The sequence below is a fragment of the Poecilia latipinna genome, unplaced genomic scaffold (genome assembly GCF_001443285.1).
Source record: "Poecilia latipinna isolate Pla-1442-1.1 unplaced genomic scaffold, P_latipinna-1.0 Scaffold558, whole genome shotgun sequence".
NCBI classification, from domain to species: domain Eukaryota; kingdom Metazoa; phylum Chordata; class Actinopteri; order Cyprinodontiformes; family Poeciliidae; genus Poecilia; species Poecilia latipinna.
In genome coordinates this window covers 207,003-217,731 of record NW_015113174.1, presented here as the reverse complement: position 1 = coordinate 217,731, position 10,729 = coordinate 207,003, and positions in this window count along the sequence as shown.

The following is a 10,729-nucleotide window of genomic DNA, read 5'->3' as shown; positions in this document are numbered from 1 at the left end:
AGGGGGGGGAGTGGGTCTGGGGTGGGGGGGGGGGGGGAGGGGGGGGGGGGGGGGGGGGGGGGTAAGGAGGAGCATGGGTTGAATAAAAAGGCGGCAGAATAAGAAAGAGGACCCTTCGAAACGCACTTAGATTCCCATAGGTGGCGACACAATAGATGCATGCAACCCATTCAGCCACCCCCCACCCGTTCCCCCCCACCACCTTTCAACGTTTTTAATTATAATGCTTAAAACAAATAGCGGGTGATTGGCAAAGAGGCAGTGGAGGAGTCTGAAGTACATAAAACTAGTTTATAAAGTAGGAGGATCTGGAAGAAGAACCAGATTTCAACTGAGTTGTATAGAAATAAAGCACGTGGAGTGTTGGAATCTCAGTCATCTCATTGATTCTCTGCATGCAGTTCACACATGTCACCAGCACGTGGCACTGTTCTATGCAGAAAGCAGCGCAGGAGAGCCTGTCTGTACTACAGTAGCTCTGCGGAAGTCTGAGAGGTTATCGCTGAAGAACAATACGGTGAAGTCTTTCATTGTACATAGAACATGTAGAAGTTTCACACATAAATAAGTCTGTTTTTGTAAAATCTGAGAAAAATAGCACTTTTCCGTTCTCTTTAGTCTCACTCTATCATCCCAGTGATAACATGGATTTCTAATGTAAAGTGGATCAGAGCAAGGGAACCCCCCAGTCTACATGCACACGCTGCAAAATCAAAAAGTTAGCTTTTGAATTATACTTTATGTACCAGAAAACACTTGACTTCTAATTTAAACAATTATTTTGCAGATCTCCAGTGAAGTAAAACTTATACACTGGTCTAGATTCCAAGTTCTCTGCAGCATGATAATTAAAGTGCACATTTAAGTAAAAGCCAACTGAACTTCTTCTCTTGGTTCTTGAGGATGTTTCACATCCCAGCCACTATGGAGCAACAGGTTTTTCTATAAGATGTAATCAGAAAAATCACACTAATAAGGTATAAGTTTCAACCAGAATAAATTCTCAAAAGGACTCAGGTCTGGACTTTGACTGGGCCATTCCAACTCACAATCATACTTTGATGTAAAGCTTTCCAGTTATGCACTACTTTGCCTTAGGTATAAGGCAAAGTAGTGCATAAAAACCAATAAAATAATTTTTTTTTTTTTTTTTTTTTTTTTTTTGCAAATTATTCTTCCCAAATCTTTCTGGTTGAATTATTTGTGCAGTGTAATTGCAGTTTTTCTAAATATATTTACAGAAACATTTAATCCAGAACTTTGTCATTATTGATCCTGATGACCATCTCTGTCAGAAAACTGCAGAGGCTCCTGGAAGCCAGCTACAGCATCTGAACATGTTTAACCCTGCAGCATGGTTGTTCTGATGGTCCCTGTTGTAATGTTCATGCTCATGTAAGTACATTCCTTGCTGCTTCTTAGGTTGAAAGCAAAAGTGCTGTCGGTTTCAACAAAAGTCCAACCGCAGCATTTCCATAGAAAATCAGGACAAGATCCCCTTGGATGCATACAATGCTACGCTGTCAGCTGCTATGAAGGCAGGGGGGAGCAGAGTGTTGGTGACTATATTGAGCAATCATCAAGGAGGGTAAAGTTTATCTGCCAACATGGTCTTTCATGTTGGCAGATAATGATTTATTTTATTTATTGTGCCTTGCCCATTTGAGCAGCATTTTTGTGCAGTTTAAGTTCGAAGGGGGTGGTTTGAGATTTTTATTTTGGATTTTTTGGTGTGGTTTTGTGGAGCAACTATGTGATGTCGGTACCTTATCTGCAGAAGACAGAGTCGGAGCAAAACAGATAAATTCTCATCAGTAGCTGCGTTTCCATTAATGGCGCAAACTGGAATAACGAAAATAAATTTGCTTAATGGAAACACGTCAGTTTTGACAAATACATTTTCCTATAAAACGTTTTTGCGCTAGAATGAGGCGGTTTCTCAGTTGTATCAACATCTGGACGTCACTACTGGTGGAAAAGACGAAGAAAACGACGGGAATGGTGTGAGGATGATGGCAAAGCATGTTTATTATTCACGCACGAGTTTAACTAATTTTTTATTAATTAATGGAAATACTGCAATTAAATAATAATTAATTAGTGACATTAGCAGAATATTTACAAAGTTTTGTGCAGATTTGTAGTGGAAGAGCAGCTTATTGCTGCACAACACAGCTTTCATTGTTTTTTTTTCTTGGATAAGCATTGGATATCAAAGTAAGTTTTAGGAGACAGAACAACTCCTAGTAATTCAATGAGCATGCACTTCCATGCAGCAACACGAAGACTGTTAATTTGAGAAAATAGTGACAATGTAAGCAATGGAGGCATGAATAAGTAACACTTTTCAAAATAGCTTTAGTACTTGCACCCAAACTGCAAGGAAAGTTTTGAGTTTAAGTTCTTTGATGACAGAAATTAATTTGTAAATGTAGCCTTGTCTGGGAATTGCTTTGGTTTGACTACCATCTATCCATCCATCATCTATTGCCGGTACTTGCTTATCCTCACTGGGTCGTGGTTTGGCTGGTGTCGCTCTCCAGTGGCCACTGGCTGAGAGCCGGGTTACACCCTGAACAGGCTGCCAGTCCAACAGCGGGCAGTACAGAAGGGCTCCAAGGTAAGAGAAGAAGAAGAAAAAAACATGCTTGGTTTGAGTTGATTATGTGAACTTCTCTAACTTGGAAAACTCTCCAAGCAAAAGGAATAACCTGTCAATTAGTGTAATGACTGAAGGGGCCATTTAACATCTGGATGTTATGGGCAAAACAAAAATCAAGCTGTAACAATGGTTGCCTGGTAACTGTTTAAGGCGTCCAAGTCTCCATAACAAGCATTTGGTGCAGGATACATGCCAACCTGTTGGAACATTGATCAACATACTTGATGTGTGTCGATGGTTTTGACAATGACTCTTGACAAAATGTAATGGCTGCTATTGAAGTTCACAACTATTGACTATAAGGTGTGTTTGTAACGTTTCTTTGAAGCACTTTGAACTGATCTCTTTGAGATACAAGGAGGTTATCTCTGATGGGATTTGGTTCGCTGTATTGCTTACAATATCCTAGATATAAAGTGCATAGATAACCTGTGATATGATCTGAAGGGAAGAGAGGAGGACAGAAGATTCTAGATGATCCAGAGGGAATGGGTAGTTAGGAGAAGACAACGACCGCTGCATCTGAAGCTGCGTTAAAGAGGAAGACTTACTTTGGCCTAGCCAAAGTCGGAACAGTCTACGTGTGGTCACGTGGTTGCGGCACGTTCGCTTTCACACACAGCCTTCAAGGTCCACAAGACACCCTGTGTGGTTTCCTGTGAAACCCCTAACACCGCAGTATATGCCATGGTGTTTTGGCATCGAAAGGTGTAGTTTACAGCAGTACAGTAAACACAGCAGCAATCATGAGGAACAACCATTACGTGTTCACAAGTTTTGAGGAGTTAATGATTGCCAACATGAAAAATTTCATCTTATTTTCCATGTTATTAGAAGCCAAAAAAAAAAAAGAACAGAAGGCGTCGTTGGGACATTTGCCCGTTGCACGGGGGAGTTCAGTGTTTTGGTCCAACAGTTACGGCAGATGGATAGTGAGATGCACTTCGTGTACTTTTGACAACATCGATGTCCAAGCGCTTTTCCACATAAACAAACACGCCCACGAAATTATGACCAATCGCGTAATAGCTTAGCATGTAGCGGGGAGCGGAAAGTTCTTCAGCGGGGGTTGTGACAAGAAGCACCGGACGATATGAGGTCAAGAAAAAAATGACAGAATTTTCGTTACGCAACTGCAACGAAAGCTGATTTTGGCATGTCGACCTGACTGTCATTGGTAATTAATTGGGCTCATGTTGGCAAAATGGGCCACTGGTGATTTTATTGAAAACAAACATTTCTTACCACAGTTTTTTTTTAACCTATTAAATAAAAATACCAGAATCAAAGATGGATTTTCATTCAAACATTTTATAGCAGACATGCTGTTGTAATAAACGATCCATTTAATTTCAGGGATTCGACATCTTTTACCAACGGAGCCATTAGACATGGCACTTCACCGTTTTGGCTAAATGCCTATCTGACAGACTGGATGTTGTTTTTACTTCATGTAAACACTTTCACTGCTGTGTGTAGTGTACGTATTACATGAAATAATTTAGAGCAGAACGCCAATATATCCCTTAGTTGGTTTTGACTAAGAATGTTAACGTTTTTATGAGTTGTGGGGTTGGCAGGGAGAAATCAGGGTTCCATCTAGTTAATTTGGGATGTGAAGTAATGGGCGTTTCGAGGTGTGGTTTCAGGGTGTGCAAATCTCAGTCAGAAAGCCACCAAAGCTTGGCCCCTGACTGCATGTCGGCATTAGGACTTGTGGATGCAGGGTTTATGTTAGAAGCATCGGATTTTAGACGCACACATACACACAAAGGACAAGGCTGGGTGGGATGCAGAGACATCCGACACACACACACAGACGTACACACACAGTAGATCTGCAGGCTCTTCCCTGGGTTTAAAGAATGTTACTCGAAGGAGGTCAGGTTGAATTGGTACCATGTGTTCCTTCTCTTAAATTCATCACAACCTTCTATCAGTGATGTCTTTACATGTCTCTGGGGTGTTGTTTGTCAAACTGTCATTTGATCAAATTTAGGGAAATTGGGAAAAGCTCGCTTGCCCTCCTCCCTTGGAAACGCAATCATTCGTCAGGAAGGAATAATATTTAGGGAAGGCAGAGATCTTCAGCTGAGTTTGTCTCATTAAACAGCAATTATGTTATTTCACTCATTGATGGATGCAATCAGACGCAGAACAATAAAGTAGATGTGAGCCTTTCAAATCCAATTATTACTTAAACATGCGTATAAATCCTGCAGTTCCAAACTGAACAGAGCCAATTTAAGCTGACGGACTAACGCAGAGAAACTAAATCCTCCGTGCTGACAAATGCAGCCGATTACAAATGTATGTTCTGGTTAAAATTGTATACTTACTCTCACCATGGGAATGAATCATAATAATTTGGGCTTTTTGGTGATTCATTTAAGCAGTTTTTTCAGGGTGGAGCTATTATACCACCAACAAGATTGATGTATTTCTTAAGCAAGAATTGACACGAGTTTGAATTTATTTTTAATTCCATACAGACTCTAAAATTAATTACTCTGAGGATCTGTGTGTGTTTGATGAGTTAAGAGCTTGCCTTATTGTTCACTCCTCTGTGTGTTTAGTTTAATAGTTTATTCTTATTTTTGTCCATTTGGATCCAGTTTCCTCAGATCAGTGTTTTCCTTTCTGCTAATTTCAGTTTCAGGAATCCCCTTCACTCGATTTCATTTGTCTGAACCTCCTCTGTTCCCTTCAACCCACCAGGAACAGGTGTGACTTTTCACCTGGTTGCCTCAGCGTTTGCCCATGTCATTTTCCACCTCTCCCTCTGAGTACGTATAATTCTCCGGTTTGATTGTTCTTCACTGAGCTCCTTCTGTGTTCTGACTCATGTGCCCTGTCGCAAGAACAGTTAGTTTCACCGGTTGTTTATAAAAGATAGGTTTTATGGTTATCCTGAGGTCATGTCTGCACTTTGGTTCCACCTTAAACTAGCAAGCATAACACATACACCCTCACTAATATTTGATCAAATGTTTTTTGGGAAAGTTGCTCAGGCTTTTGCCAGCCACCAAAGAGGTGCTGGCATCATTCTGGCTGGACATTCAAACCCTCTCTCCCTCCTTCAAATCTGTTGACGCTCATCGTATTTGAGTGGTTTCCTGGGATGGTGATGCTCAGCCCATAAATTTTCCAACATGTAGAAGGTCAGGCCATTTTAGACGCGTGACGGTCAAAAATAAAGTTGACGAATCCCAAGCTAGACTTCCAAAACCTTTACGCTATTGTTATTGTGGCCAAAGAGCTTCATCGTCGAGTGTAAAACTTTTATCAAAGAAAAAAACTAAATAAAATTTCTCTTTATGCAAGGGTGAGAGATTGTTGAAACTTGAACACAGCTTGGTTTTCTAACAAGAAAATAATCCCACCTACTCATCAAAGCTTTGGTTGGAAGTTAAATTTCCTGAATGGCCTCCTGAGTGCTCTGATCTCAACCCAATTGGAGTTTTATGGACTATGCCTAAAAGCCAGGTAACAGGAAAACAAACCAATTTAAATAATATCCAGTGACTGTGCCAAGATAAATGTGCCAACATCCTGCCAAAATTAAGCCAGGACTTCGCTAATGACTCTCAAAACCTTGTGGTTGGGGTGTAACTTTTTAATGGATATTTAACCATATAAAAATGCGTGCATATTGTTGTGCCTGCATGTATAATTTTGAACCCGTGCAAGTTCAAGAAGAACCACGATGATTCCCTAACTTGTGCACACAGTGATTGCTCTCCTGGTTTAACTAACCAGATTCAGTATGACATTCACACCAACAGTGAGTAGATGTAAACGATGGACCAGAACTGAATTTCTTTGAGCTGTGGGAGAACAGAGACGGAACCAATTATGCTAGAGTTCACGGAAATCATAATCCAAATCTTATTATTATGCTTCAGTCTTGTGTGGGAATATTTATATTGTGTCACTTCTTAAAAATCTTGAGAAAGCAATTACTTGGACTTGGACTTGATCCTCAATTCTGACCATAGCCCATGGTGACACTGGAGAAGAAAGACTCTTTTATCAGGAAGAGACTCAATAATGGTGTGCAGCTGCCTCATTTACTTGGTGTGTGTGTGCAGGGGGGCAGGGGGAGAAGGAAGGGGTTACTTTATGTTCAAGAACCTAACAAACCCAAATAGTCATTAAAATGAACTCATACATATACGGTCATCACATAAGCCGGCAAATACTTTATGTTGAATTGTCACGTCCAGACAAGACCTAAAGCTTTTTAGTAATAGAAAAAGATCAAGGTGTGTAGGAAATTCTGAAAGGCAAGCTTCCCCACTGAAAATGCCTGAGGGCAGGCAGTTTAAAGGACATTTCCATATCTAAATAAATGAAAGAGCATAGCTGTAAAACCACAATTTTCATGCAAATCAGGACTCTAAAACAACTGGTACGATCCGACGGTGTGTGTCTGTATACAAAGAGACTCAAACGTGCCTGGGGAGACGTTCTTAATGGAGATGATTCTGCAGTGAATGTACAAAGTTTCATGACACCGGCCTCATTCAGCGCTTTGGCTTCCAAGTCTGCTCTCAGGCTCTTGTACCACAGTGGGTGGCCTTTGCCAAATCCCCAGTCTCCTATCACCAGTTGAACAGCTGCCTTTTCTCCTCTTTAGCTTTTTTTTCTCTCTCAGTCCTGTCTCTGCATTTGGAACAGTACTGACTAATTCAGAAAGGTTGTTGTTGAGGTTTTATTGCCATTTATTGCTTCTTTTTTTCATTTTACATGGTATTGAGTTAATCTAAGTCATTTTAAGAGTTAAATTCAAGTCTATTTCACCTCTGTGATGAGTGTTTCCTCAAGCTGGTGCTGCCCCGTTTCCCTTCTTGTTCATGTAAGGCCATAATAAATTCCTAAATTATCATTTAGGAATGATAACTGTGTAAAAATGTATGTTACACAGCTGTAAGCATGAAAAAATTAGGCAATTTTTTTTTTTCTTCAAAGGCAAGGATATAATGGTGAACGGTTTAGGTCACCAACTTGGTGCCTCCAGGCATCAGGAAAGTAGCCCACAAAGCTGTTCCAAAATTAAATAAATCATTAATTGTTTAAAGGATCAACTGACCACATGAGCACGAAAGTTCAACACTTTATAAATACACAAATAATTATTTGTCAAATTATTCAGAAAAAAGTTTGGGCCGCCATCAGCGGGAGATTCTCCAAGCAATCGATAGGCGAGTGTTTTCACTGGTGCAGACAGAGCATCTGCATAGTTTGTAATGGGAGTGTTATCAGGTTATTTCCGCGATATTTGAGTCGTACTTGCTTCATTTCTGTTGCAGTATGGCATATGTGCACCGTATGAGACGACTCAGAAATGTGACATCATACAAGAGAACAATGATATTACTTGTTGCACATTTAAAAAGTTAATAAAGCAACATATTTGGCTCTTTTTTAGCAAGAAGAAGATTTACGTGTACAAGCTCTGCTGTGGACTGACGCTTGTATATTTTCCCAGTGCCTGCTGTTGATTCTCTCCAGGTGCTCCAGTTTCCTCTCAGAGTCCAACAACAGGCATGTTGGGTTAATTGGTGATTATACACTAACCTTATGTGTGAGTATTTCTATATACATTACCTCACTTGAATATGTTAGCATTATAATGGACTGTTGACCTGTCCAGGGTATATCCCAACCTCCTGCCTATAGTGACAACCAGAATAGACTCCAGACCCCCTCCAGACTCCTTTATTTAAGAGCATGTGGGTTGTGTGTAGTCTTTAATGTGTGCTTTGGATTGTCAGACCCTTCCCCCACCGTTGGTCTCTCCTATGTGGTAAATCCCACCCCTAATTATTGTTTTCTTTACCTCATCAGAAGCTTACTGGGGACTGAAGGATGATGCAATAGTTGACGAGGAGCAAGTGTGTGTGTGTTTTTTTTATTTAATGGAAATGTATTTGTTTTAAATGGAACTAGATCACATTCCTTATGTTTACGAGCCCAGAGTCTGTAAGTTGTACAACCGCCCAACGTTTCATTTGCAGCGCAATTCCAACTGGGTTTCAACACAATAAATAAACCAGCGCTGCTGTCATGTCACGAATGTAGTGGTACTAAACCTGCTAAGCTCGTGTTTCTACCCCTTGAATTCTCCCCACTGTATCTTACAATGTTATGAACACAAACTTCAAGGAGGACTGTATCTATTGGATTACGTCTAAATGCAATTGGTTGCACTGAATTTTATTTGGGGGGCAACTGCACATTTTCCAGTTCGACAGCCACAAACCACAAAGTGTTTTATTGGATTTTATTTGATAGACAAACACAAAACAGTGCATAATTGTGAAATTGAAGGAAAATGATTCATGGTTTTCAAATGTTTCATTTTAGAAATGGAAACCTGAAAAGTATTCTGTGCGTTTGTGTTTAGCCCCCTGGACTCAGATTGCTCTCAATAAAACCCAGTGCAACCAAATGAGATGAAGAGTAACTGGATTAGTTAATACAACCTGTGTGTAATTTAATAACCCTATGAATCCAGCTGTATCTGGGGGCATCAGATATTTTCAACGGGGTCTTATTACCGTATGTATTTTCCAGGCACATAGTGCCATTTTATAGCACAATCAAGCAAATGTTACCTTCAGCAACATAGTTACTGATGTTAGCATGTTTATATATGATGTCAACATGTCAAACACCATATTTATCTATGAATATAACACTCAGAAATAACATAAAAATAACTTTGACTTCACAATTTGAAGCCTTGAAATTGGACTCTGTCTCTTTAAGAAGATACCACTCTTTCTGACACTCCCACTTCAGCCCATCATCACAACAGCTCTCTGTCATTATCCGGTTTACCACCATACTCTAGGAGTGTTGGACTGAGAAGTATGTTATGTGATAATCTCAGCAGACTCTCAGTTCCACCAGGTGTTTGCTAACTGCTGCTGCCACTAGTCTGAAGGAGCTGAGTGGGGAAGGCGAGGTTGGAGAGGTGCTCAGCTGGAGACTGCAGCTCCGAGTAGGAGTTTGTGGAACTAAGCAGCACTTCAGAGGTGCATTTAGGCACATCCGAGTGGTTGCCGCAGGAGATTATCAAACATGAATGAAATAATCAGGATGGACAGAGCTAATAGCAGGATACTCTTGGATGAAAATCTGTTAAGTTACTTCTGAACTCAGTTGGCTGTTCTAGATTTTATTTAGTTGTTTCGGAGTCAAGAATACAAATGCGCACCGTACCTTTCAGCTTTGTACTCGTAAACTACAACCCATGTATCATTTTCCTTTGACAGTTGTGCATTACTTTGTGTTGTTCTTTCATCAGTATCTATCAATATCTGCATATTGTTAAAAAAACAAAAAACTAAACAAAGACAAACTACAAACCACAAAGAATTCTACTTCCAGTTGTCCTCTTTGTGGTTTTCACCAGTAGTAACATCTGGTTGTTGATCACGTGACTCGAGTGATGCGGGAAACGTGTTTCCATTGCAGTTTTGAGACATGCATCTATTTTGATGCAGCTAAAAAACCATCTCATGCTAGAGCAACAACTGTTATCAAAAAACTTATTTTATTTTATTTTTTTTTTCAAAATTGGTGTGATCCCATTAAGAAAATTTACTTCTGTGAGTTCAATTCGCGCAATTCTCTTGTTAATGGAAACACATATACAGAAGTCGCTGCATTTAGGTGTTCCAGACTCCATGTGCCGCAGATCGACGTCTCTCCGTCTGTGAGGCTTTCCACATCCCTGATTGATCCTTCAGCAGTGAATCCTCTTCACCCCCCTGAACCCACTAACAGGCACGTTAATCTCTCCCACCACACAGTAAGTTGAGGTGGAGCAGTGGTGGTAATGGATAGAGGTAACCTTTGATCCCAAGAGGAAAGCATCTCCCTAACCTTCCTCCTCCTCCTGATCCTCCACCTCCTCCCTCTGGGTAAAGGCTCAGAGTTTCCACTAACGCCACGATGACCCGCTGAGCTGCTATCATCTGCGGACAGAACCTGCGGTGGGACACACACACACACACACACCCATATGTGCGTGTCACTGTGACCGCCTAGGAGAGA